Genomic DNA, 6,084 nt, shown 5'->3' on the forward strand with positions numbered 1-6,084 from the left:
CCTGTCATTACTTGTGTAAAACATGACAGAGTAGCTGACAGGTGTCATTTGCTATTTCATAGTTCGTCATGCAAGTTGGTAAGCCAAGATGCACTTCCACTTGTAAAAAATTGTCTTTTGACTCTGAAATCCACTCTTTTTTCCCCCTTATACATATGTGACAGACAGCAATACTAGTCATAACTCTAGATTTCTGACAATACATCTAGTCTGCTTCAATTTACTTTGTTATAATTTGAGATTTTAATTTCCATGATATTAGTTCTCTGCAATAGCAAATATGCTCTCATATTGATAATTACAATTAATTGCTTGTCAAATAAATTTTCCTTTCCGTATACTACAGATCTGATACTTTGTATGTCTCTGTCTAGAACTTCCTAAAGTCAAACAAATGCATTTCAATTGTAATCATGGAAAATGAAAGAAGATTGGTGAGAAAGCAGGTTTTGCTTAAACTCTGTCACAAAACATACAAACACACACACACACAAAAACCACACAACAACCAACCAACCAGCCAAAAAAAAAATAAAAATAGAGAGTTTACTTAGCATGAACTCAATACCCTAATGAATGTTGACCCTGAGCTATGTATCTCTGATCTGGAGATGTTCAGAACTTAGGATTCATGCCTGAAGGTGTAGTCAGTGCATTATTATGGTAAAGCTTCATGTTTAATGCTGCAATGTTTATCTAGATTTCACTGCAGAAGGAGAAATGAACTTGATCTGCCTTCCAGAGCTTATGGAAGTGGAAGAAAATGAAAGATGGGCTGACTTAGAGGGGTTGCTGGTTAGGTACCATGTGGCCTGATTTCCTGTCCAGGCTTTGTCTCTAAGCCTGGTCTCTTCTTTTTTGCACAGCTGTAGAATAGATAATGCCAGAGAACGTCTTTCTTAGGAAATCTTGGGGAAAAAACAGGCAAGGGTTCACAGTATCTGTACGGTGCCGCTGGCCTGTCAGACTAGTTTGTGATTTGGTGGAATGACCAGCAAGGAAGCTATGAAGAATACTGAGTAAGGAAAAGAAATAAAGACTGCTTTCCTGCAGCTGAAATACTGGAATTTCCACAAACAATCCCACTTCTAAAGAATTTCCAAATGAAGAAGGGAAATTTTGCAAAAGTTAGCCTGCTTTATCTTTGCCTATGCCCTGATTTTACCTTTATTACAAATTTATGATCTGGATAAATCTCCCCAATCCTGGCCTCACATTAAGCTCCAAGCAATGGCTCTTCATTACATTTTCATATCAGGATTTATGAGAGCTTTAAGGATTCCTACTTTACCTAGTTCCTTATTGTACAGACAAGGAACAGAAAATCCTTGCTTTTAATATTGTACTTCAGAAAGGGCCTGCCTGAGCAAAAGGAGTTTATTCCTATAACCTTCACTGACTGCCATAAACTAACTCCTGTACTTTTTTGAAAAACATAATATTGTTTTCTGTATTAATGCTGGAATTATCATTTATATCTGGCTGCATTAAGAGTACTCTTTTCATTAAGATATTCTGTCAGCCCCAAAGTGGTCACAGTCTTCACAATGATTTATAGAGAATAATGGTGTGCATGTGTAAAAAAAAGTGTTTTACTGTTTTAATTGCTTGCTTTACTGTTTTAATTTCTTTGCTCTGGTGTAGAAAGACGAGATTGAGCCATCAGAACTAGTGTAGGTGGTGAGACAAGTCTGCTTTATTTGTAGCTCTGCTATTAACTTTTTAAGTGACCTTGGGCAACTTGGAAGCTGGCAAAGATGGATTATGCTCCAGCTTCTATAAATCTCCTGTGTGTATTCAGTGCCAGGACAGACTGAGACAGAAGAATATAAAAATGTCCATTAGTTCAAAACAAAAATCTATCAAGGGCAGTAGCTGGTGGTCCAAAGTAGATCTCTGAAAGAATAGATAAGAAAACGTGCCTGGGCTTTTGACTGCTCTTCTACAGCTATTTTCAGCTCCGTGACTTCTCAGTGCAAAGGTGGCTTCTGTGTATTTAGTAACGTTTTACTTATTTATTTTCTCTGAATTTATAAAGACCCCTCAAGCCCATGTGAACTTCCATCATTTGCAGTATCCATGGCAAGGTGCTGCATAGCTTAACTAAACACTGTGTGAAGAATCACTTTTGCAAGCAAAACCCTTTTGCTGCATTAACCCTCTGCTGCTTAATGCTCATACCCTCCTCTTTAGAAAATTGCACCCATCCAGAGCTAAGACTGTGTACAAATGCCTGTTGCGAGCACAGGTGACCATGTCAGAACCCTTTGCAGGAGATACACTGGAGCACCTTCAGGGAAGGACATGGGATTGCCTTTCTGTGTGACAGTTGTTGGAAGGACAGATGGAATATCCTGCTCATACTGAAGATGGCTGCAGTGAATAATTTCATGTTGTTAGATGCTCCTGAGGTTCCCTTTAGGAATTTGTCCAGAGTTATCCCTAACAGTAATCCTGCAGGCCAGCAACACATAGAGTTAACTGGCTGCAAGACATGCTATGGAAAGCACTGTAGACACCTCTGAAGAATTTTTCTTTGCTTCAGGTCAGGTTTTTCCCTGTGACCTTGGCTAGTCAAGCAGCTAAAGATGTTTGCTGACCTACTGCTTGGCCTGGCTGTAGCCAAGATCGTTATCTTTTCTTGTTTCTCTAAGAAAGAAAAGAAATGGTGAATATGTCATTTCCAAGAATTGTCTTTTTATGTTATTTATTTTTTTTGAGTTGCACAGCTCCAGATCACCTTGTACTGACTGTCTGAGCCAGATGATGGCATCACTGATCAGAAAGCAGAAACAGAAATTTGTGATTTTTTACAACAAATCCCAGTTAGGCCAGTTCTCACAGCTGACAATGAAATCTGGCAGTGCAACATCCAAATTATTAAAGCTCTCCGTACAGCTGTTTTTCAGACTGTACCAATGACAGTAGATGCCATATGCTTCCCAGAAGTCCTTTAACAATGCAAGAAAATGTAACATTTCTTCTTTTGATGCATAAGATAAAAACCTTCAAACAGCATAACTGGAAGACGTCATTGGTAGTGAGAAGAAGATATGGTAGGAATTGTACTGTGATGGTCTCACAGTTCTTCTCAAAGGCAAGAATGAATTATAAGCCCAGAGAGATTTGTCCAAATTTCTTGCAGTAGCAAGCAACTGAGTCAGGGTGTAAGTACGGTTTCACAGAATCACAGAATAGTTAAAGTTGAAAGTGACCTCTGGAGGCCACCTGCTCCAACCCCTGCTCAAGCAGCACCACCTACAGCAGGTTGCTTAGGACCATGTCCAGGTGGTTTTTGAAGATCTCCAAGGAGGGAGACCAGCAGGTCTCCAACTTGTCTTGGCAACCTGTTCTAGCACTCCACCACCCATATTGTAATGAAATGCTTTGTGGTGTTCAGAGAGAACCTCCTGTCTTCCAGTTTGTGCCCATTGCCTCTTCTGCCCTGGCACTGGGCACCCCTGAACAGAGCCTGGCTGTGGCCTCTTTGCCCCCTCCCTGTGGGGATTCACAGCCCTGGGTGAGATCCCCCTGAGCCTCCTCTTCTCCAGGCTGAGCAGTCCCAGCCCTCCTGGCCTCTGCTCACGGGAGAGGTGCTCTAGTCTCTTTATCATCTTGGTGGCCCTACAAAGAACCCTTTCCAGTATGTCCAGGCCTCTCTTGCACTGTGGAACCCAGAACCAGACACTACTTCAGGTGTGGCCTCACCAGTGCTGAGCTAAAAGGAAGGATCACCTCACTCAGCCTGCTCTGTTGACCAGTACTGGTCTCTGAACTGTAGCTTTGGGCTTCTCGGTTTCAGGTTTTAAGTTTTGCCAAACCCCATTACATTGTCTCTGTAAACTTTGTTGCATGCTCTTCTTCCCCTTTCTGTGGGGAGGGTCATTTCAGAAAGTCTCCCAGAGTTGTAAGATTTCCTGATGTTTAATATAGGGAAATATATGACACACAAGAAATGGCCTGTGACAGATACCAGAATTAAAGTTGTGTTTTTGCAGTAGAAAGTTCCACTAACCTTGCATATTTGAAAGTGATTGTGCAGGCATAACAGTGGGGGGTATGTTAAGTAGATAAGGGGACAGTGGAAGGTCTCACTGTCCCAAAATAAGGAGGATGGCTAAGAAAAACAAGACAAGCAGTTGCAGAATCAGCAAAACAAACAAACAAACCAACCAACCAACCAAACAACTGTTGCTTCTCACACAGAGCCACAGGCAAGCCTGTTTTTTGGTTATTTTGGTGGTGAAAGGACACTAAGTACTTTTTCCCTTGGTAAAGGCAAGTCATTTGCCAAGGAAATGTCTCAGATTTTGTTCACTGTTTTGAAAAACTTTGGATGGCGTATCAAAATTTTGTAGCTCCTTACAGGTTCAATGACATGCTCATGCCTTGAATGTCTGAACATAAGAGGTGCAGACCTCAGCGCTCTGGGGAGTTCACCACAATGCTAACAGATAACAGTAACACTATATGCAGACAGCAGAGGACCAGAAGCTATTGCTACTCTGTCTTTTGCAATACTTGCCTAAATAAAAACTATTATTGTGCACTTTCAGTTTCAGAAGAAAAAATGCAACCTGTCTGGTTAGTGGGTAATTCCAGTTACAAAACTCATAGCATTCATTCATACAGAAGTCATAGCATTCCCTGAGATAAGATTTAGCTTTGGCATTCACAATGCATGGAAATAACTGCATTTTTCCTTATTACTGTCCTTTACTGTTAACAGAGGACATTTCTCACTTTGGTTTCCTGGAATTAATGTTTTCTTAAACATTAATTTTATTTCCTAAGAAATGTTTTCCCTTAAAGAAGAAGTTTTGTCTCCCTGTGACTCACAAGGTTTATTCACTGGGTTCTGCAGAGGGTTCTGTCTCCATCAAAAGCTTGTTAGTAAAATAATCCAAGGACAGTAAACATATACAAGCAAATTTGTAAAAGCACAGACCCAGCTGTAAGCTGCACGAGGCAGAAATTAATTTGGTGTCAGGTACAAAGTCTGGAATGCTAGGGAATTAAAGACGGGTTTCAAAATAAAAATGTGTAAATACTGAGTCACAGAATCATTAAGGTTAGAAAAGCCCTCCAAGATCACAAGATCCAACCATCCCCTACCACCAGTGTCACCCACTAAACCATGTCCCCAGGCACCATGTCCCACCTCTCCTTGAATACCCCCAGGGACGGTGACTCCACCACCTCCCTGGGCAACCCATCCCAGAGCCTGACTGCTCTTTCTGAGCAGAAATGTCTCCTCATTGCCAACCTGAACCTCCCCTGGCACAACTTGAGGCCATTCCCTCTAGTCCTGTCACTGGTTACCTGCAAGAAGAGACTGACCCCCAGCTCCCTACAATTTCATTTCAGGTAGGTCTTCAATTTAATAATTGGTGTATTTGATGTATTGCATGAAGACACCATCAAATAAGGAAAAAATATCTTCAGATAGAATAACCATAATAATGATTATTTTGAACTGTAGCAGGAAAATCCTGCTACCCCACAGCAGGTCTCTGGGAAGGTGCATACTGCAGAAGGTCGCTGCAGTTGTGCCTGCCAAGGTGAAGGGAAGCACGTTGCCATTTTGGCATGAGCACAGAGCAGAGGACTGTGTTTAAACATCTGTGTTTTGGGCCATGCTTGGTGCCCGATATGCTTGGGAAGGTGGGTGACTGAGGGGAGTTTTGGTGTGCTGAGGGCTGCCCAGAGCATGGTGGATCTGCAGACTGCTGTAGATGGCTTGGCTTCTTCTCACAGGTAACCAGTGATAGGACCAGAGGGAATGGCCTCAAGTTGTGCCAGGAGAGGTTCAGGTTAGCAATGAGGAGACATTTCTGCTCAGAAAGAGCAGTCAGGCACTGGGACGGGTTGCCCAGGGAGGTGGTGGAGTCACCGTCCCTGGGGGTGTTCAAGGAGAGGTTGGACGTGGTGCTTGGGGACATGGTTTGGTAGGTGATGGTGGTGGTAGGGGGATGGTTAGAGCAGGACATCTTGGAGGGCTTTTCCAACTTTAAAGGTTCTGTGGTTCTGTGAGGAGGTCAGGATGCGGGGTGGGAATTATAACCCTTTTTAACGATCCCTGTG

The sequence above is a fragment of the Aythya marila genome, assembly GCF_965140915.1.
Source record: "Aythya marila genome assembly, chromosome: 1".
NCBI lineage: Eukaryota > Metazoa > Chordata > Aves > Anseriformes > Anatidae > Aythya > Aythya marila.